The sequence below is a fragment of the Balaenoptera ricei genome, chromosome 4 (genome assembly GCF_028023285.1).
Source record: "Balaenoptera ricei isolate mBalRic1 chromosome 4, mBalRic1.hap2, whole genome shotgun sequence".
In the NCBI taxonomy this organism is placed as follows: domain Eukaryota; kingdom Metazoa; phylum Chordata; class Mammalia; order Artiodactyla; family Balaenopteridae; genus Balaenoptera; species Balaenoptera ricei.
Window position 1 is genome coordinate 159,172,194 of NC_082642.1, and position 22,797 is coordinate 159,194,990.

At 58.3% G+C, this 22,797-nt stretch overlaps 1 long non-coding RNA gene across 2 annotated transcripts; it reads left to right on the forward strand.

Moving 5' to 3' along the window:
• Nucleotides 1-3,433: 3,433 nt before the first annotated feature.
• LOC132365025 (uncharacterized) lies at nucleotides 3,434-10,570 on the forward strand. Of its 2 annotated transcripts, XR_009503033.1 has the most exons (4): nucleotides 3,434-6,052; nucleotides 6,193-7,655; nucleotides 7,882-7,972; nucleotides 9,095-10,570. It is a non-coding gene; the product is annotated as an uncharacterized LOC132365025 (long non-coding RNA). The 2 variants fall into 2 exon arrangements; XR_009503032.1 differs by having other exon boundaries at nucleotides 6,193-7,972.
• The last annotated feature ends 12,227 nt before the right edge of the window (nucleotides 10,571-22,797 follow it).

Here is a 22,797-nt window from a genome sequence, read left to right on the forward strand (position 1 = left end):
CGCAGCTTTGGGCACGTCCGGTCCCCTCCCCTAGCCTTCCAGTGACCCCGCCCCGTCCCCCCTGCACTGCCCTGCTCTGAGGACACCAGCCCTTGCCCTGAAGCCCAGGGGCTTCCTCCGACACCACCCTCTCCTAACCTGGCTTCCTCTTCCCATGTCCCCCATCGTGGCAGCCCCTGGCCTCAGTGCCCCTTCACCCCCACGTCCAGCACCCACAGGACAACCCCTGGGCCCCCAACCTACATGTTCTCGGCCCCTGGAGGCCTCAGACCTCTGCACAGCTCGCCTCTCTCGCGACCTGTCTGCCTGCTCCCATGCCCACCCGTCTCTCCCTCTTTCCCCCATCCTCTGTCCCCTGGCCTGCCATCCAATCCCCCTGGGCTCCCGGCACCTCCAAGTTGGATGCGGGACGCTGCCTCCTGCCCCAGCCTTGGCAGGCGCTGCCTCTTCCTCCTGCCCTGCCCCGACCTGTCGGGACTTGGCTCGTCCTCAGGCCCGCAGACCCAGCCGGGGCAGCGAATGGACATCGGGGACCTCGGCACCTGCGCGAGCCGTGTGCGGGTTTTCTAAGGGGCGGATGGGCACGGGCTGTCTGCAGGAGATACCCAGGGATTTGGCAAATGGGGAAGCGGGGGGGAGGGGCAGCTGGCGAGCCTCAGCGCGGGAGCAGCAGGCAGGCTTCAGAAGTGTCTGTGAGGCGCTGGGCAGCACAGCAGAGCCTCGGGCCGTGACCCCTCCCCGAGTGAGCCGGGGTCCGGGGGCGCCACCCGCTTCCCCCTGCTGGGTGGGAACCAGCGTCTTGAGCACCAGCTGCGGGCAGACCCTGGAGGTGTGACTGCACGTGTGACCTCTCAGCCCTCTCACTGACCTCACCCCATCGGGGACAGTGTCCACCCCACAGAGAAGGAGATGAGGCTTTGAGAAGATGCCATGGCTGGGCCCAGCACTCTGAGGTTGGTCACTCCCACCGATCCGCCCACCCACCCCGGGGGTTTTCCAGGACGATGGACGAGGCAGGGACACAGCCGAGCCACCTGTCAGTCATCGTCATCCTAACACGGACCAGGGGCCATCAGAGCTCGGGAGAGGCAGGAGGACGTGGGTTCCAATCCCGAGGCCACGTGGGGAAGGGCAATGGAGCAGGTGAGCGCTTACAAGGGGCTTGGAAGAGCGAGGGCCGGGGGAGTGGCACCAGGGGGAGTGCCAGGGGGCAGTGGGGAAGCATCACCCCCACACCCTGCCATGCCCCGCTGGGTTTAGCAGCTGTGGGAGGAGACTGGTGATTAGTGATTTTTCTCTAAGCAAAGAGTTCTTACTTTATTCAGGTTACTCACTTTCTGCCTTTTCACTACACCTATGTAGCATCTGATCTCTTTTGCTAGTTGCTTTAAAAAACCTTTTATTTGGAAAGAATTTTAGATTCACGGACCAGTTGCAAGTTCCTATATATCCTCCCCCCAGCTTCCCCTAATGTTAGACTATGATTTTTTTTTAGTTACGAAAGTAATCCATGCTGCTTAGAGAAAGCAGGAAAAATATAGAAACCCAAACAGATTTTTTCAAAAAGTTAGTTAATATCAGCACTAAGAGATAAATCCTGTTACTGTTTAGAATCTTCCTTTTCAATCTTTCTTCATTTCTTTTTTAAAAAAATTTTTTTCCTTTGAAATAATGATAGATTTGCAGGAAGTTGCAAGGGGAGGAGAGAGAGCTGTCACAGACCCTGTCCCAGTTTCCCCCGAAATGGTTACATCTGACGTTAGTGAAATATCAAGACCAGGAAAGTGACGGTGCAAGTGTGCCCGGCTCTATGGCATTTCATCACGTGTGGACCAGTAAGCACCACCACCGTCCGGACACACAGGGGCTCCATCACCTCAAAGTCTTTCCTGTGCTCCCCCTTCACAGTCATGCTCTCTGGGGCGCTCACTACTCCCGGTCACCCCTCATCTGTCTCCATCCCCATATTCTGTCATTTCAAGAACGTCCTATACTCGGAGTCAGGCTTGGTCCTTTCAGGGAACTGTGTCTATCGTTTCTCTTTTTGCTGCGTAGTTTCCAGGTGTCGCGGTTTATTCATCCACTCACCTGCTGAAGGACCTCTGGGTCGTTCCCTGTTTGAGGGGATGACAGACAAAGCTGTCATGAACATTTGCGTATGCGTTTGGCTGTGGACGCAAGTTTTCATTTCCCTGGGATAAATGCCACACGTGTTTTAAAGAACTGCCGAAACCTTCTTCACGGCTGCATCGTTCTGCATCCCGACCGCAGCATGTGAGAGTCTTTAATGCTTAGGCATGACTGTTGTCCTCCTTGGGGTCGAATTGTACATACAGTTTGACAATGGCCTGATATCCCCTGATGTGATCTTATCTGCATTTTCTCACACGTTATAGTTTTCTACATCTCCTTTAAGTTGCTGAAGAGTATTCCAGCAGGTGGATCAACAGTTTACTTACGTGACCAGGCATACTTAGCTGGTCGTTACTTGAGTATGGGTTCGTTTGATAGCTCCCGCTGCATGTCAGCTGCATGGGACACATGTCATGTGTCATGACGTGTGACAAGCCCGGTGCTAGGGGCCGTGACAAAAAACAAATCCACAGTAGAACACGTTTATCACAAACTGACGGGTGCTGTGAGCAAGCTGTGAGGGGCTCTGAGACTGCACACTGGGTCCTGCCATGTATGAGATTCAGGGAAGGTGCCTGCCTGAGTGATGTCTGGGCTGAGGTCTAGAGAAAACGTACAAGTTCAATAAGCCAGGGCGGTTGGAGGGCTGGCTGCGGCTGTCCCATCTCGGTCAAGCTGATTTCTGATCATGAGCTTATTCAAGGCACACTGAGCCGCCTTCCCCCGGGCAGGGACACATCTGTTCACCACTGCACAGAGAATAGAGAAGACCACATAGAATATCTGTGTACACGAGAGGTCTTTGCACACAGCTCTGATATCTTGCTTAGATTCAATCCTTGTGAGTGAAGTGTCTGGTGGCTAGATGCCACTTGCATTTGCAAGGTCTAGGTCGCTAGGTCCACCCTAGTGACCGTTCACTTACATCCCAGACTCCAGACTTGCGAGGACCCTCTCTGGACCACAGTAGTACCACGGGCGTCTCAGCAGATGCCGGGAGCCACCCACCCCCTGGCCTCCTGAGCCGGACCCCAAATCCTGAGGCCAGTGTGCAGATGAGGGTAGGCTCAGCTCTCAGGAGCAGCACCGGGTCCAATCCTGCCACCAAAGGAAGCAGCCCTTGCCTTAGGCCAGTGCCCGGGGTGTGTGTGCAGGCCGGGGCGGGGAGGGAGGGGCCAGGATGAGAGGGTTTTCCGTCAGGGGGTGGGCGGAAAGGGCTGGGGACTAGACTCCCGGGCCTAGAGGAAGAGGCAGAAGTAACTGGGACTCACCTGTGACTTCTCTGCTCCGCCCCCAGCAGGAACTTCCCACTGAGCCCTCAGCTTTGCCAGGGGAGGTGGGGAAGGAGCTCTCGCCGGAACTGGTGATGGAGAAGGATGAGACCGCAGATCCCAGACCACCAGCTGCTGGGACGCTGAACAGAAGAGTCGTGTTCTCCAGAGGACCCCGGGGAGGCGTCACCTCACCTAGCAGAGGCCCAGGTACCTGGACGCTGAGAGGCAGGTATGTGGTCAGGACTGTCCACAAGGTTCTCTCAACACTCTTACCTTGGACTTTGCAAGTGGGCGCTGGACAGTGAGAAAGGCCGTTCTGCACGGACACAGCTGGACGAGAGTGGGGTAGCTGGTCATCAAGATGCCCCTACAATCCCTCCCTTCCCGGTACACACGCGGCCCCCATATCAAGAGACGGAGCTAATTTCCCGGTCCTTGAATTCCCCCAGCCCCTGGGACGGGCTCTGACCTAAAGGATGCAGCAGAAACGAAGTTCTGAGGCTGCCAAGCCCAGGCCTTTCTACTTCCTGCTTCTTCGAGCCTGGCTGCCATACTGGGAGGCCGTCCAAGCAGCCACGAGGAGAGGCCACACAGAGGAGAACCAGGGACCCCAGCCAACAGCCCCGCTGACCTCGTGGCCACCAGCCAGCCCCGACCTGCAGCCATGTGAGTGAGGCCATTTTGGACCTTCCAAACACCCCTGAACCCCAGGGGCTCCAGAGAGAGCAGACCCCAAATTGACACACAGAACTGTGAAGGACAAGAAATGGTCGGTTTTTATTCTAAGTCACTGAGCAAATAGCTAAATGAAACAGAAACCGATACGGCAAGGCTCTTACAAAATGTAACATGATGTAGGATTTCCGGTTTTGCTCATTAGGCCTGTGTATACTGGGCATTAGCCCAGGTTCCAGAAATAATTCAAGCAGAGTCAAGATTTGGGCACTGACAGGCTAACCCCCCTTGCTTTTAAACCAGTGGTTCTTCCGTTGAGTCTGAGCCATGTTCATAGAACTCACATCTGGAAAGGACCCGGTGGTCCTGGGCCCCCTCCCTGGAGGGCGGCGGCCGGTTTCTCAGACCTGTGTTCAGCTCAGAGCACGTTGCTTCCCGGTCTCCCCTGGGAAGACCCTCAATCCTCAGGCAGGTCGAGGGCGGGCACCTGGTGTTGACCTGAGTCTTGGAGGTTCGGGACGTGCTCTCTTTCCTGGGGAACACCCACTTAACCCCCTACACCCCCGGCAGTGGGCGGGAGCTGGGCCTTCCTTGCTGGCCCTGGTCTGGGGGAGGATGGTCTCCTCTCTGGTGGGTCCTGTTCCCTTTGCAGTTTCCAGGAGTCGTACGAGCCTCACAGTGGGACGGACGCCAGGCTGGAGCCCTGGCATTCACACAAAAAGACTTTCATCTCTCGATTCTGGGCATCAGACTGTCCGAGGGGCTCTATTTTCTGCAGAAGGTGCTTGCTGACTGTGGACTTGCCTGTCTGCTGAAGACCTTCTCAAAGCCGGGTTCCCTTCCCCGGCAGCCGCCCACCCCTCAGCTGTGTGACCAGGCGAACATCCCTTTGATCCGTGAAGGCGAGAAAGGAAGCAGGGCAGGCCTTGCGGGGGGGCGGATCCCACACGCGGGTGCAAACGGAGAACCATCTGGCATCCGTCTGCTTGCCTCCCCCGTGATGGGTTCTTCCGGCTTAACCCTCTTCCCACCCGTCCTCTCGGAGCTAGACGCCGGCTCCCCTTCCGCCCGGTGTTCCTGGGCGCTCGGGCCTCTCCCGAGGGGGCTGGGCGGCCTGCCTTCTGTCCACCTGCGCTTCTGCCCCGAGGCCGCAATGGGAATGGGTGGTGACGGCGGCCCCTCTCCAGGGAGCGGCTGAGGTGTGGATCGCACTTCTGTGTGCGCCACCCCTGGACTCCCAGCCACGGCCACGGCCACGGCCACCTGAAGCCAGTGCTGCGGCCGTTCCCACTTCACGGGAACGGTCCATAACGCACACGGGCCACGGCCACGGCCACGTGACAGGAAGGTGGCCGAGGAACTGCCCGAGGCCGGCCCCTGGCTCCGGGGCTGCACTGCTCCCAGCTCCCAGCCTGGAAAGTTCCAGGCTGGCTGGGGCCGGGGTGAAGCTGCAGGCGGGGTGCAGCGGGTGGTTTGCTGATGCGATGACGCTTGTCCCGCAGACGCCAAGGCCGACCTTCCCCGCCTTCCCTGCCTGGTGGCTGTGGTCCCGAGGCCCAGTGGTCCCCTGGGGGCAGGGGGGTGGGCCCGGGCCTGGCTAGGTGTGAGCCTGGCGAGCCGCCGGTCTCCTCGCCCTGCGGTGGGGCCTCAGGACACCCCCTCGGGGCCGTATGGGTGTCCAGGGGCTGCAGAGCCCCCAGCAGCATCCGTCCAGCCGGCGTTCGCCTGGGCTGCCGAGACCGCCTGGCCTCTGCCGGGGGCGGCGGCACAAACTCACCTGCGACAAAGACCGGGCAGCTTCGCCGTGTTCACTGCATCAGCTCCGATCCTCCCCGGGAGGGCGCCATTCTTGGAAGTGGACAGAAGGAGGGGGAGGTTGAGGCCCGGGAGGCGAGTGAATGTGGCCGCAGAATCCCACGGGGCCCTCGATCAGACTTGCTTTATGAGGCCCAGAGGCCCGAGTGTCGGAGGTAAGGTTGGGGACCCTGCTATCCTCAGCATCTCTTGGAGCTGCAGGTCTTGGGGTCCCAGGCCTGTGAGGAGGGGTGGGAACAGAGGCACAGGTGCCGCAACCACATACCTGTGCCCCTCCTGCCTGCCTGCACCTCAGGTCACACGTCAAAGGGTCTCCCCACCTGTGACCCCACCTGGACACAGCCAGGCCGGGCAGGCAGTGGCCCCTCAGGAAGCCAGGAATCGTGACTCCCCACATGATCTGTCTAAAAGCCGGATGTGAGGTGCTGGTGAACGAAGCTGTGCAGGGGGCACTTTCTGGAGGAAACCACGTTCCAAGCTGCACGAGAGTTTCGGGCGGACCTCGCCCCTTGTCAGGGGCAGCTGAAGTGCAGCCAGGTGCAGGGGGCAGCTCTGGGCACTGGGTTGCCTTGGCCCCTGTCGCCTGCAGCCTCCAGCCTGGGCAGAATCTTTCAGCCGCAGCCAGACCATCCCAGGGGATTCCAGCAAGGCCTCACGTCCCAGCGACAGTGACCCGTATGGCCAGAGGGAAAGTGAGCTGAGCAGAGGCCTTCACTCCTGCGTTCCTGCTTCCAGGGAAGCCCTGATTACAAAGAGAGCTGGAGGGCGGCTGCTCTGGGAATTAAACCAAGGTGTTAGTTGTCCAGGACCTGGCTCATTGAGAGTGAAGTGACCAAGCTTGGAGTGTTTCCCCTTGGTGTGAGGGCAGGTGCAGAGGCAGCTCTCTTGTTCAGCTGAGGAATAGGATGGTGACAACTTCTATGTGGGTGCCGTGAGGACCAGTGTGACATGGGATGTGCTCTGGGCTGGCTCTTCAGGACACTCAGGTCCACGTTCTCCCTTACCTGGTGCTGAGGACCAGCTGGGCGTGTCTCACAGGTGCCCTTCCCTGGAGTGGGTGGGCTGGGTCCTGACATAGCTGGGTCCTTTGACACAGACAGCACTTGTGATTTAGAGAGGAGAGTCTGGTGATGGATATGCTGGCTGATCAAGCCAAAAACAATGTAAAATGTTTATAACAACTCTTCTTCCTCAATTCTCTCCCCAGCCATCTCTCTTAAAAAATTTTTTATTAGACTATTTTTTAGAGCAGTTTTAGGTTCATAACAAAATGGAGCAGAAGTATAGAGATTTCCCATACACCCCTTGTCCCTACACACGCAAATCTCCCCCACCATCAACATCCCCGCCAGAGCGGTGCGTTTGTCACAAATGATACACCTGCACCGATGCATCATTGTCACCCAAAGTCCATAGTTTATATTAGGGTCACTCTTGGTGTTGTACATTTTGGGGTTTGGGCAAATGTGTGATGATGTGTATCATACAGAGTAGTTTCACGGCCCTAAAAACCCTCTGTACTCTGCCTACTCAGCCTTCCCCCTCTCTTTGTAACAAATACTTTAGTAGCTTCCAGACCTCACGTGCACAGCCTGGATTTATCATAATCTGTGGTTCACGGCACACTCTCTGCATTGGTCTCCGCTGGATGCTCTTTTCCTTTAAGATTATGGTAAAAATATAATGAACACTCCGCACCACCGGCCAATCCGAGAGCTGGAACAGTCAGTACCTCAACCGCTTCCTCCTCCATCCGAGGTAAACATGATTCTGCACTTGGTGTTCATTTTGTTTTTATTTCTGGGACTTGATTTTTCCTCTTCAACATTACATTCCTGAGCTTTGTTTATATTCTGTGAGCAGCTGTAGATAGCGACTGTCACCATGGTAGAATTTTTCATTGTGTGATTACATCATACATCATCCATTCTCTTCTCTTGTTGTCGGGCCTTCGGGCTGCTCGGGCGTTCGCTCTGACGAACAGGCCTCCTGTCCACACCCGCGGGGGACCCTGCTGGGAGGAGAGCTGAGAACGGAATCTGGATCATGGGAACGCAACATTTTAACTTGGCAAGGTAATGCCTAACTGTTCTGCAAAGCGGTTCATCCATTTATGCTCCACCAGCAAAGTGTAAGCGTTCTGGTGATGAACGTCCTCTCTGACATTTGCAATTATCAACACATTTTTTTGGGTCAATCAGATGTGTGCAAAATTCCATCTCATTATGAAACATGTCCCCTGATGACAGTAAGCACAGTGGACCTCTCTCTCCACGTCTGTTGGCCCCTATGCTGTCCTGGAAGCGCCTTCTCCTGTCTTTTGCCAATTTTGCTGTTGGGTTGTTTGCTTTTGCTTCCTGACCCCTAGGAATTCTTTGTAAATTTGGACACTTGTCTTTGGTTGGTTTTGGGTGCAGTGAGAATTATCTCCCAGTTTGCAGCTTGTCCCTTCACAAGGTAAAATATACCTTTCCTTCAGGTATATTTTATTGCATAAAGTCCTTAATTTTAATGTAGTCAAACGTATCAATCTTTTCTTTTATATGGTTAAGGTTTGTGAGCGTGTTGTTTAGGAAATTTTTCCCTATCCTGAGGTCACGTAGATATTCACATGTATTTTCTTCTAAAGTTTTAAACTTTTGCTTTTGACATTTTGTTTCTTAATCCATTTGGAGGTGCTTTTTGAGTGTAAAGAAAGGATCTAATTTTTTGTCCTGGGGTTTTCCCGCTCCTTTATTGTGTGTCTTTCTCCAAGGATCCATCAGGCCACTTCCCTTATTTATCCAAGCCCACCTATGGGTGGGTGTCCTTCTGGGTTCTCTATCCTGTTCAGTTGTCCAGTTTGTCACTTCCTGGGCTGACACCACACCTCATCCCCACCCCTTTATTTCTGGCTGCACCACGCAGCATGCGGGATCTTAGTTCCCTGACCAGGGATCGAACCCGTGCCCCTTGCAGTGGAAGCACGGAGTCCTAACCACTGGACCGCAGGGAAGTCCCCACACTTCACCCTTGATTGTAGCTTTACAAATCACCATTCAACTGGTGGGGCAGCCCCACTGCCTTCTTTTTCTTCTTCAGGAGGGTTTGAATGGTTCTTTTAAAAATTGAGCTGTAGCTTACACAGAGCAAAGTGCACAGACCCCCAAGTGTACATTTCACTTACCCTCTGTGTGTGCACTTGGTCCCGTCACCAGCGCTGCCTCAGCAGCCTCCGGAAGCAGCGGACGAAGCCCGTTCGTGGTGTGAGGGTCCTGCGGGTCCGGAGCCGGCCGGGCGTGCGGGGACAGCCCGCCCCTGCTCCAGGGCGTCTGTGAGGAGCGGGGGCTGCGATGCACCGAAGGCTTGGATGCGCTCCGCTGGAGCAGCCGTCCTCACGTCTTTTGGCTGACGCTGGCTGGGCCTCAGCTGGGCCGTGGCCGGAACCCCTCCACGTGGCCTCTGCATGTGGTCTCTCCTCCGGGTGGTTTGGGCTTCGTCGCAGCATGGCGGCTGGGTTCCCCGAGGGAGTGTCCAGGCGGAAGTGCACACAGAGTCTTTCCGTGGTCCTCTCTCTATTGATCGAGGGATCACAAAGGTCTGCTCACGTTCAAAGAGAGGGATTATCCACCTCGCACCTCAACAGGAGCCTCAAGTCCATGTTGTGAAAACCTTGTGGGAAGGGGGTAATTGACGCAGCCATCTTTGTACAATACGACCTGCCACATCTGTGGAACCACCCCCCAGATCGAGGTGGTTCCGGTGACCTGGTGGCCCCTTGGGCCCCTTCCAGTTCATGCCAAACCCTGAAGGTAATCACTGCCCTGATCTCTATGACACAGGCTAGTTCTGCCTCATCACGAATATTACCCGAATACCTAAATGGAAGCCTGTGGTGTGTGCTTTGGGGTCTGGCCTCTTGTGTTCCATATCGTATCCTGAGAGACTGACCCATATCGAACGGTCAGCAGCTTGCTGTTTTGCACCGCTGTGCAGTACTCTGTTGTATGACATGCAGTTTGTCCATCCCACTCCGGACAGACAATGGTAGGTTTCCGTTTAGATCATGATGAACATTCTTGTACAACTTTTTGGTGTGCGCAGCCTCTCGTCTCCGTTGGGTATATACCAGGAGGGGCACCCTGGGTCATAGGATGTTTGCATGTTTAGCTTCAATAGACCCCAGCAAACAGTTTTCCGAAGTGACTGTAGATTTTACTCACCAGCAGGAGTGCCATCTCTCCGCAGCCTGTAATTTTTAGCCATTCAGGTGGGGGGTGGGTGCCTGGTGACGTGTCACTCTCCCTGTCCCTGGTGACTGATGGTGCTGAACCCCTTTTCACGTTTATTGGCCATTTGGGTAACTTTTCTAAAAGTGCTTTTTTCAAGTCTTTCACTCATTTATTTAAAACTGGGTTGTCAGACCTAAGTGTCCATCAACAGATGAATGGATAAAGAAGATGTGGTCTATATCTACAATGGAATATTACTCAGCCATAAAAAAGAGTGAAATGTTGCCATCTGCAGCAACATGGAGGGATTTGGAGGGTATTATGCTCAGTGAAATAAGTCAGACAGAGAAAGACAAATACTGCGTTATCACTTATATGTGGAATCTAAAAAATACAACAAACTAGCGAATATAACAAAACAGAAACAAACTAGTGGTTCCCAGTGCGGACAAGGAAACGGGGAGGGGCAAGATAGGGGTGGGGATTAAGAGGTACAAACTATTCAGTATAAAATAAGCTACAAGGATATATTGTACAACATGGGGGATATAGCCAATATTTTATAATAACTATAAATGGAGTATAACCTTTAAAAATTGTGAATCACTATGTTGTACACCTGAAACTTACATAGCATTGCACACCAACTATACCTCAATAAAAAATTGAGTTGTCAGGCTTTTTTCTCACTTGTGGGAGTTTGTTGTCTGGATACACTCTTCTGTTGGATATGACCTGGAGTTGGGCAGACTTGGGATTTGGGGCGTGTCCTCTAAAGACCGCCCTCACTTCTGACACCAGTTCAGGGTCCCCAGGACCACCTGCACTTCTGACTGGCTGGCTGCAGATTCAGGGTCCCCACAGGCTCTCTCAGGTTCCATAATTACCTAGAACAGCTCCCAGGACTAAGGAAAGTGTTATACTTAAGGTTACAGCAAGCAGATATCGTAGTAAAAGGCTACACGTCAGAGTCAACCAAAAGGAGCCTCGCATCAGGCCAGGTCTGGGAGGGTCCCGCAAGGAAAGAGCCTCCGTCCTCAGGGATGGCCATCCCTTCTGGCACATCCATGTGTGACCTTACTCTGCGGTGGCCAATCGCGGAGCTCACTGAGCTTCAGGGCCCCGTTTGCGTCGGGGTTGGATTGGTCCAATCATCGTCCACGTGGTTGAGCCAGTCTCCAGCCCCCTCTCCTCCCCAGGGGTCTGGCTGATAGCACCCGGCTCAAAGCCCCAACTCTAATCCCAAATTCTAATCCCACGGTTGGTGTTTCTGGTGTGACCAGCCCCATCCAGATCACCGCATTAGCACAAACTATCAGATACGGCCAGCACCCAGCTCTGCAGGACGCCTGGACCCAGCTATTGGCACCTCCTCAGCCTCCCTGCCCCCCCTCCCCAGAGGCTTGGGCGTCCTCCCCCAAACCCCATCCCAAGAGCAGAAAACACCTTCAGCCATGGGTGGGGGGCCTGCTGGTAGGGACGCCCACCCTGGTCCTGGCAGCGTCCTTTCCGGGGTCATCTGCATCGATGAGCCGAGCTGACTGCCTGAGTCGTCGAGTGGATCCTTCAGCATTTGGGGGTGGGGGTGGGGATTAAAAGGGGGTGATGGCTGGAACCAGCCCCATTCACCCTAAAACGCTCCTCCCCCTTGCCCTGCTCTTGGCTCGTCCACTCCCCGTCCCTGCCAAGCACACCGCGAAGAGGCCCTGCTGACGGGCGTCCCCCGACCCAGCCGTCGGTGGCCACAGCTACCCTGCTGCTCCCGCCGTGGGATCAGCAAGGCAGCCGCCGTGGCTTCACTCCAACCTGACCCCGCTGCCTTCCCCGGGGGTGGGCTTCACACCCCATCTGCCTGGACGTCTGGCCCCAGGCCACCGCTTCCGGGAGGGAGAGAACCCCAGACACCTCGGGGTGGGGTTGGGAGGGATGGCTGACCCCTGGACCTGGGCTCAGGGCCCCAGCAGAGGTGTGGACGGGGGCTGCCTTCGTACGCGGGCACTGACCTGGGTTGTCCAGGTGGCAGACCGTCCTCGGCCGGCTCTAGATCCTGCGTCTGAGGGGACAGGGCTGACGGCGCCAGGGCCACCCGGGGGGAGCTGGCTCAGCTGCCCCCACGTGCCTGCTCACTGAGCCGGCCTCCTCTCTGGGGTAGACGACGCGCAGTGGTCAGAGGCGGCGGGGGGCACTGGCAGGGCAGGGCCACAGGGGCCCAAGCGCCCCTCCCTGTGGCTGGGCAGGCCTGGCTGCCCCTCAGGAGCCTGGGCTCAGCTGCCCACCAGGGGGTGGAAGTCCTCCCGGTGGGAGTGTTGAGAAAACTGGCGATTCTGTTCGGAAAAGCACAAGAAGGGCTTGTTGGCAGAGAGGGACAGGAGAGCTTTCGTTCAATGGCCAGCTCTGGTGCTGCGCCGTGGGCACCAGGGGCTGTGCTCAGAGGGGCTCTGCGGCCTCGGCCTCAAAGGGAGTAGAGCCCAGCTGCCACCTGCAGCTGTCCGCGGGTCGGCCGGCCAGCGGGCCACGTGGGCTGCAACGTGGCCTCGTCTCTGGGGAGAAACGTGACAGACACACACACCCCCATCACCCACACGCACCCTGGCACACACTGATGCACACGTTCACACCCCCATGCACAGACGCTGGCACACAAGCACCGTGCGCACACCTCCCCACGTTTCAGACCCGCGCCAGCCCTGCTGGGGCCACAGCCGGCAGCGCCGGTAAAGCAGACACAGGGGCACGGCTCTTGGAAGTGCCCCGTGGGGAGGCGGCTTCTTCTGTTGGGGGTGTTTGCCCTTCATTCCGACCGGAGACGCATGCAGGAGGCGGGCACTAAGCGCTCCCAGCCGGAGGGCGGCCATGTGGTGGGCACGTGGTCCTGGCTTGTCATCAGTTCACCGGGGCCTGCTGTGCCCTCAGAGCCTCAGGGAGCAGGGGTGGGTCTGCATCCGCACCGGTTAGGGCGGGACAGCTGGAGCATCCCAGGCTACCGCGGTTCCCAGGTTCTGGGGCTTCACGCGCAGGCCGCCCGGGTGGGGATCTAAGCCACTCCAGCCTCAGCTCGTGCCCAGGCGCTGGGCCTCCTCACCGGGACAGTGGGCTCCCCACCCAGGCTCAGCCTCAGGAAGCCCGTCAGCCGCAGCCAGAGCCTGGCAATCGGACGCTTGAGCGGCTGCCCCAGAAGCATTGCCATGTCCGCCCTGGAAGCCCCCGGCCCAACAAAGCATCCAGAGGCCTCTTTCCTTCCTCCTCCCGCCTGACTCCCCGGACCCACTTAACTTCTGTTTATTATTATTTTAAAAAGTACTCCTTCCCAGCAATTCTACCGCACTGGAAAGAGTTTTATTTAAACTCTTGAACTATATTTACTTTTGGCCCACGTTCAGGTGGATGACGATCCCGGAGCTCTGTCTGCTGCACACCCACCTCCGGACACGTGGGACGGTGACCGCTCTGCGGGGGCGGCCGCGAGGCTGCAGCCCCGGCCCGTCTGCCGAGAGGAAAGTCTCTGCGCCGCGGCCATGAAGCCCACCGTGTGTGAGGCCGTGGGCATGTGGAGGCGGGATGCTCAGACCAACCGGTACGGAGCCGACAGCCTAGAAAAACATCCTTTAGAACCACGAGATAGAAGGTTCTGGTTCTTTCACATGAAAGGAATTTGGAGGCAGGCACGTGTAGCCTGGCACAGGGTTCAATGATATGGGGGCCCGATTGTCGCATCTTGCTGTACCCCACCCTAGGTCACCACGAAATGGCTCTGGGGCTCCATCCAGTAAAGGTCTGGGCACACGCGGTGGGCCCTTAAGCTGGCTGGAGCTGGCCGCCATGGCACTCTCCTCGCCTGGCGGTCCTCTTTCCTTCACGGGTTCCATGTGCCCTGGCCCCCCGCGGCCTCTTTATTCAGGACCTGTGGTCACGTGTGGAACCAGGGACTGGCCCTGCCCTTTGCATCTGTCGGATTATCACCCCAGCCTCCCGGGGCCTCTCAGGTCCGCCTGAGGCATGAGTGGATGGGCAGTGTCCTGGTGAGAATTCAGGGCCTGGGGCCCCTCCCCCGCCAGCCCATCACTGCCCTTCCCCCTGCTCCAGGCAGCTGGTGGCTGCAGGGGGGAAGTGTTTGGTGCAAGGATGAGAAATAAATTGTACATAAAGCCCAGAGAGAGGCATTCATTGACCACCCATTACCGCCTGTCGCTTTGCGTGAACTCCTTACTTCCGTTCATGACATCTTGGAAGGTTGGTGCACCCGTCCCATTCTGCAGGTACAGAAACTGAGGCCCTGAGCGCCCGTGGTCATGGCTGGTAAGGAAGGGAAAGGGCCAGGAGAGCTCAATGCCTGTCAGGGCGTAGGAGACAGGGGGTGACACAGAGGGCGCACGGCCCCTGAAGGAGGCACCCAGGTCCGGGTCCCCTTCTGGCCCAGCCGCCTGAACATCCCCACGTACCCAGGGCCCCACGTGTGTTCCTGCAGAGCTGTTTCAACACGGGAACCCCCCGCCTGTTCTACATTCCAGTTCAGAGGCCCGTCCCCAAGGCCAGCAGGGCCGGCAGCGTGCGTCCCACAGGAAGCCGGTTCCCGTCATCACCCGGCCGCTGGCGCATTCCAGAGGCCCCTGGGGATGCCGCCCCCAGTCTCCCAGGAGGACTGCCTTCGCACAAGGGCTCCATGGCCTTCTCTTGTACGTGACTGCCCGCGTGTGCACATGCCTCGCCGTGTGTGTGGGCGTGTGCCCGGGGTGCAGGAGCGACGCTGCATGGACTTGTCATCTGAAACAAACCAGCAGGCAGAGACGTCAAAGCCAGAGGCAGCGCCTGCCCGTTTGGGGTTGAACAATGCTGCTTTTTTTAGGCTGACAACCTGTAAGCGGCAGGAGCTGCTGTCCCCCTGCCAGTCGTGGAGGAGCCGGGCGCGGAGCAGAGGTTGCTGACGTCTGTGGCACCTCCCTCCCCGGAGCCTGGTGGCGCAGCCCTGGGTCCCTTGGCGGAGGGGGAGGGTGGAGGGGCTACTGCCCGGGAGGGCCTGTCGCTCGGCCCTCAGCTTCTCGGCCGCTGGGAGCGTGCTCAGACCTGACAACTGCTGACTTTGGGAAGTTTCAGGACTTGAGGCAAATTGATGGAACAGGGCGAGTTTGCCTGCGTTTTCCTCCCTGAGAGGACTCATTAGGAAGTGAATTCGGACTTGTCGCTGGGGAAATGAAAACCAAGCAGGAACCATGGAATGCATGGGGACTGCACCTATAACACGGGCGGTCCCCAACCTGAGACAGCCCGCGGGGAGCAAACGGGCCGAGGGCTGGGGTCCGTCAGAAGCTTCTAGCCCACTCGGCGGATGTGCTCGGGAGGGTAGCACTGAGTAATGGGCTCACAGGGCCTGTCATTCAGCCACCGTCACGATAATGCTGCATAGCTGTGTCCACTGGGGTTTGAGCCAGAGACAGGCTCTCCCTGGGAGGTTCCCTGGGAATCGGCCGCATCAGAGCAGGGTTCCCGTTCTCGGCCAGCCCGGCCTCCGCACTCACTCACGGGGGTTCTGTATCAGCAGGAAGGATCTTCCAGCAGGTGCCTGTCCGGGGAGGTCCCCTCACCCGGTTCTGGATTGGACTCAAAGCAATGGATGAGCTGAGTATTTGCGTGATGGATTTGGGAATCTGACCGCACCCAAGCTTCCCTTCACGCAGCAGCCTCTGGACCCCTTCCCGTGCCGGCCCAGCTGGCACGTGGCCCCAGAGCTGGGGAGGGCAGCACGCCCTCGGCCGCTCCCGCGGGTCAGGGGGCATGAATGCCCCTTGATGCCATCGCTTCCCCCTTTCAGGCCACCTGCCAGGGCCCACTCACCCCTGCAGACGCGGCGGGCCCGCCCCGTGTGGTTGGAGCTTGCTCTCCGCCCCCGCGCACCTGCTGGAGCGGCTCTGTCGGCCCCACCGGGGGCACCGGGCTCTCTGGGCCCCTCCTCTGGCAGCTGGGAGCCTCTCCTTGGTGCCCCTCGGCAGATGCCTGGAGCCCGCCCAGGGCCTTCCCGCCCTTCACCTGCCGGCCATGGGGCCCCTGAGAACACACTGTCTCCACAGTGATGACACAAGCTGCCCAGTTTCTGTGTCTCAGACCAGGCGTCCGAGAGCCAGGAGAGCAGGATGTGTGTGTGCCTGTGTGTGCAGGCCTGTGTGTCTCTGCCTTTCCTAATCCTAAAATTAAATACCCGCTATTGTATTTAATCCAGCTTTGACCATTTCCTGCAGCAATATTTTGATCATGGTTTTGGGTTGTCGACTCTAATTTTTGGGTCGTTCACTGTAATTTGCACACCTGCTGTTTCCTGAGCTGTTCCGGGTGTTCCACAGGCTGGTCAGTCTGGGAAACGCTGGGATGGACCAAGTTTGTGGAGCTCAAGCTCTTTATGATTTTGCCAACCGTCCATCACCCCTGACTCTCACACACCCCCGAGCAAGTGAGAATTCCACTTAGAGAATTCTGAGACTCTCCTGGTGGTTTCTTTCGATACTATTGTTGGGGGAGGAGAGTCCCAGACACCAGGCTGGGAGCCCTGGGGGCTGCTGGAGGGACCCCTGGGGGAACGCAGAGCGGCCTGCCTGGGTATCCCTGCACCCTTGGGCATTAGACGCCTGGGCAGGCCCAACACATACTTCACATCAGAATGTCTGCCCTTCCCTTGACTCTTGGGGGTGAGTCCGAGCGCTGTCAATGTCCAACAGGACATACGTTTATTTTTTGGCCGCGCCCCGCGGCATGCGGGGTCTTAGTTCCCTGACCAGGATCGAACCCAAACCCCCTGCATTGGAAGCACGGAGTCTTAACCACTAGAGCACCAGGGAAGTCCCAGGAAATCCGTTTTGAATAACATTGCAAAGGGATGTGTCAATGATAAGGCGAGAGTCGTATCACCGGGCAGTGGTTATTGAACAGGGACCTGCAGACTCAGCCTTCGGTCGGAAAGCTGCTCATGCATCAGTGCTCAGTTTCCTATTCTGTAAACGGGGGTTCTGATATGTCCTACCTCAGAGGGCGTTGAGAGCATCACACAGGCTGATACGTGCAAAGCTTTGGCACAGAAGCTGTTGCCTCCGTGAGGCTTTGATGTCCGAGTGGACTGATCACTTAGCTCCCCTGGCCCGGGGCTCCCAGAGAAGCCACAGGCTTTCTCTGTCCATCAGCTGCTGAGTGGAGCAGGGGTCCCTCTCCCGGGCGCAGTGAGGGGAAGGCTCGTCTGTGGGCCCACACCGAGTATGTGTGAGCCCTGCTCCCGCCCTGGGAGCCCTGCCACTGCCCAGGAGGACCAGGAGGAGGGGAGGATGGCACTCTGGTCCCTGTGCCTGCCTGCTCACAGGTCTTGCCCTGTCCCCATCACACGCTGCCGCTAAAAGGTCGAAGGAAAATCACAGCAGGAAAAGAGGACCAGCCTGGCCCCTGAAGAGACCTGTCCAAACCTCAATTGGAAGTCGCAAGCAGGGGCTGCTCTCCTTTCAGCAAATTAAAACAAGAAGACTCTGAAAAAGTGGTTAACAACATCCCTAATAGGACTGCATTCCTGCTGGGGGGCTTTCTGAAGAATTGGGAAAGATAAGCAATGAAAAATTAAGGGGTGACGTATAACCAAGGTCACTGGTATAAATTCCAGCAGAGAGGCCAGGTCGCGAGGCCTGTTCCTGGATGGTGAGTGACCACCATCGATTTGGGCTCCTGGGAGGAAAGGCAGGTCAGAAGTAGTGACAGTCTGAATCACGGAGAGTTGAAAACAAAGCAGGCTGGAGGGCTTCCAGGGCGTGGACAGCCTCGCTGGGACGATGGCTTTATCCTGCAGCAGCGTCCGGGGAACCATAGCAGGATTTGTAACTGGCTTATTGCCGTAACTGAGCATCTGTCTCCAGGGAGCTGGAAAACACATTCTCAGAAACGTTTGCATTTCGTTATTTGTCTGGTGGCCGGGGTCCCCCAGGCCGCCCTGGTTTGGCAGCGGTGGGAACGGCAGGCGTCACAGGTGTGGGAGCCCCGGAGTCTCACCTGGCTCTCCCGGGGCTCCTCCCGATGCCACTCGGCCGCTGCCCTGAGCGTGTCCTCTTGTCCAGGCCTCTTCCATGAGGCGTCGTCTCTCGGCCGTCCAGGTGGCCCCGTGGTCACCGACACTGACCACGACTCGCCACACCCTTGCCGAGGGCGCTCCCCAGGGCTGCGGTCCCCCTGGGGTCCCTCTGGCCCCACCCTGCTGGTGGGTGCACTTCCCGGGAGCAGAGCCGTGGGTGTTCGCAGGGATCCTCACACTGGGCCAAAGCCGTCGGCTCCTCACCCTTTCCAGGCCTGGAGGGGCCCATGGGGTGACCGAGACCGTGTCCTGTGCTGAGATGCCGTGTCACAAGCTCCGAGACGGGGCTGGGCTAGCGGGGAGAGGTTTCGCGGCCACTGCCCGCCACCCGGATGTGCTCCCTGGGACCAGCAATATCTAAACGGAGGCTGAGCCACTCATTCGTCTGTTCAAAGAATTTGGATGGAGGCCAACCCTGTGCCCCGCCCCCACCTCAGGGGTTAGATCCCAGTGAGGGAGATGCACAAATGCCAAATCACGAAGGGGTATTTGAGCTGCATGAGCTGCTTGTAAATTTTGGAGATTAATCCTTTGTCAGTTGCTTCATTTGCAAATATTTTCTCCCATTCTGAGGGTTGCCTTTTCGTCTTGTTTTATGTTTTCCTTTGCTGTGCAAAAGCTATATGGAATCTTAAATAAAAACAAAAAACGGTTCTGAAGAACCTAGGGGCAGGACAGGAATAAAGACGCAGATGTAGAGAACGGACTTGAGGACACGGGGAGGGGCAAGGGTAAGCTGGGATGAAGTGAGAGAGTGGCATGGACATATACACACTACCAAATGCAAAATAGATAGCTAGTGGGAAGCAGCAGCATAGCACAGGGAGATCAGCTCGGTGCTTTGTGACCACCTAGAGGGGTGGGAGAGGGAGCGTGGGAGGGAGGGAGACGCAAGAGGGAAGAGATATGGGGATATATGTATATGTATAACTGATTCACTTTGTTATAAAGCAGAAACTAACACACCACTGTAAAGCAATTATACTCCAATAAAGACGTTAAAAAAAATCACGAAGGGGAGGGTGAGTGCAGGGTGTGGACAGCGAGAGGCGAGGGGGGGGTGGGAGGGCAGCACTTCAGCTGGGTGGCCAGGAAGGCCCCGGGGCGGGGGACATCTGCAAGATGGAATGCAGAGGTGCTCTGGGGCCCCCTCAGGGCAGAGGGCAGGGCGGGTGCCCAGCTGGGCAAGACTGGGTCTGCCGGGGTGCAGGGGCGTGAGCGAGGGGGAGAGGCTGGGGCTGGGCGGTGGGGAGGGGCAGATCCCATGCGGCCTGTGTGTGCAGAGGGGACCCGACCTCCTCTGCAGCGTGAGTGGGTGTCCCGGCACATGTGGGGGAGGGGGGGGAGGGGGAGGGGGAGGGGGAGGGGGAGGGGCCCGCCCCGGGAAGGGGGTCCCTGGGGCTGTCCTGGGGGAACTCCGACACTTTTCTCTACACAGCGCCCTTGCACGCCCCAGCCGGGAGACGACTGTCCCCAGGCAAGAGAGAGAAGAGCGTGCCTTCCCCGCCTTTCCCCCCACTGCCTGTGCCGAAATCTCCTCCCCCATCCCTGCAGCAGTGACGCAGGCAGGCAGGGGCCCGCGGCGGTCCTCGGCCACGGCTGCTGTCCAGCTCTCGGGGCTCCTCCCGGCACGGCCCGTCCTTTCCCTCCCGGGGAGTCCTGTCCCCTTTCCGTGCCGTGGCGGGGTGGGGGAGACTCTTACAAAGCACAGTCCCCGCCTCCCTTCACAAGACAAGAATCCAACATCCATTTCAGCACGAATCCGGGCAGCACCGGAGCTCACTCTGCAGCGGCCGGCTGGCCGTGGCCTCCTCCGTGGCTGCGCAGGGCTGGCCACGTGGCTCTGCAGCTTTGCGGGTCCTTCCTGAGAACCGGTGCCTCCGGTGTTTCCTCTGACCTCCTTGAGATGCACGATTTTACTCTGGGTCCCAAGTGACCGTGTGGACGTCTGTGACCTCAGCTGGGATCCCAGAGCTGAGCCGACAGAAGAGGGAGAAGCTCATCACAGACATGGGGGGAGGGCAGGGCGGGTGATGTTTCCCCCACACTATGTCCCTCTGGGTGGGGGGGAGGGAAGGTGGCCCTCCCGCGTGTCCGTAAGCTTGCCGCCACCTCTGACGCCCGCCTGGGCCGCCACACGGTCTGCTCAGTCACTCGCTGCCCCCTGGACGCCCCGGGGCACCGGGTCGGGGTGAGAGAACAGAAGTTCCTGGGGCAGGTCAGCGTCCGGGAGCAAAGGGAGGTCCAGCCGGGCAGTGACCCTCAAAGAGTCTCCGTGGTGAGCTCTCCCGGCAGAGATGGGATGGGGAGGGCATTTGGGACAGAGCTGCTCCAAGCCCAGGCCTGGCCCTCCCAGGCCCGGCCTCCATCGGAGCCCATTGTTATAGGCTCTGCGGCCTTTGTCCGCCTCGTGCAGGTCTGAGCTCCAAGAGGAGGCTGGGGGGAGTGGGGCGCGGGTCATGTCTGTGCCCCCAGGAGGGCAGGGGCTCAGTAAGGGATGAGTGGCTGATGCATGGTGGAGGACTTGACCCCTGGGGAAGAGTGGGAGAGGCTGTGGGGGAGGGGAGGGAGAACAGAAGTCCTGGTCCTTCCCGAGGCCTCCTCCAGGGCCACCCAGGGTCAGGACTGGACATGAATGATGGCCCATTAGCGTCCTGTGGCTGCAGAAACAAATGACAACAGATGGGGTTGCTTAAAGCAACAGAAACGTTTTCTATCACAGTTTTAGAGGCCAGAAGTCCAAAATCAAGGCGTCAGAGAACTGTGCTCCCTCCTAAATGTCTAGGGGACAATCTGTTCCACGTCCCTCAGCGTCGGGTATTGCTGGAATCCTCGTCTTCCCGGCTTGTGGGCACATCACTCCCAGCACAGCCTCGGCCACGGCAGGCCTGTTTTCTCCTGTGTGTCTGTCTCTTCTCTTCCGACAAGAACCCACCTGACCCCAGTCTGACCTCATCTTAACTAATTACACCTGCAAAGACCCATTTCCACAGAAGGTTACAGTCACGGTACAGAGGTTAGGACGTGGACAGCCAGGGTGCAGAGTTAGGACGTGGACGTATCTTTTGGGGGACACACAGTGCAACCCACAAGAGATGGCAAAGTGATCCCCTCCCTTTAAAGAGCCGGTCTGGGGGGGGAACGCAGAAGGTGGGCCCTGGGGATGTGGCCTGTGGCTCAGTCCTTGCTGCCGGTCACCAGACGTGGACTGTGCCAGCTGTTTTCACCCTGGGGATATCGATACAGTCGTTCTGGCCCCATGCTGCATGGCTAATCCGAGGGTCCCCGGGGCTGCCCATTTCTGTGCCTTTGTGAGGACACGGGCAGTGTTTGTGTCACGTGGGCACTGAGGAATGTCCACTGCACGGGCTTCCCGAGGCTCCACAGGCCTGAGAGGAACAGGCCAAGCCAAGGCACCGCACGGGGCAGCCTTGGCAAGGAGGGTGCTGACTCCCAAGCCCGGCCAGGGGCGCCCGGTCCCTGTCCAGCCGGCGGGGGCCACAAGGAGTGTCCGGGGAAACCATCAGAATGCAGTGGCACAGACCTGGCACCAGGCAGATGGGGGAACGCCAACTGGGACTTCGGAAGCCCTGCGGCGTGGCCTGGCTGACAGAGTTAGGACTTCTCTTGCAGAAGAGGAAGAAGAGGCCCCGCAGGGGAATACGGGGCAGGCACAGCCCAGGCACCTATGGTCATCCCTCCACCGACTGATGGACAAGCACGGCCCGCACGAGCGTGGGCAGGGTCAGCTCTGTCTGCCCTGGGGGCTCTGTCGCCAGTGCACTGCCGATTCACCGAGGGACCCCATCCCGGCCCCCAACAGGGAGGGTGGAAGCAGGTCCCTGCAGGCAGCTGGCCACGTGTCCTGAGCACATTCTCATCAGTTCATGCAGTGAGGGACGGACTGATGGACGCCAGGGAAGGGTGCGAGCCCACTCCCCGGGGGGCACCGCATTGTCTGACGCAGGGGGTGGGGCTCTGAGGGTGCCTCCCTCCTTCCTCCCACCAGCCCCCTGAAGGCAGGCTCGGCGGGGCACCCAAGCGTGGCGTTGCCTCTCCATCGCCAGCAGCCTGGTCTACCAGAAGGACCTCCGAGCCCCAGGAAGCCGGGGCCCTGGGCGCGCCCCACTGCAGACACCAGCTCCAGCACCACCCAGTAGGGACATCTCCCTGCAAACGCTCCCTTGGGAAACTAGGGCGGGTGTGAGAGGCTCCCAGGTGGGTCACACGCAAAGTGCTTCCTCATCTTTAATGTGGACGCGAAGATGCCCGATTCCCAGCGCGGCTAGAACTTCAGCGGACGCATATGGAGCAGCGCGTGAGATGCTGGTGCAAGGGAGGCGCCTCGTAGACGCGTGTGATCATCACTGATAAAACCGTGTGGCCACCGGGCTGCAGGACCACGTGCCGCATCCCAGCTGACCTGGAATCGAGGCTGCGCAGGAAACTGACTCCCAGCCAGGAGGGGACTGGGCGTTTGCTGAGCCCAGGGGGGTGGACCCCATTCCCCACCCGGCGCCCTGATGTCCTCCTGAGCTGGCTCCCAGACCTCGCTGTCACACCCTCCAGAACGCTCCTGAGCCAGGACCGGGCGGGACAG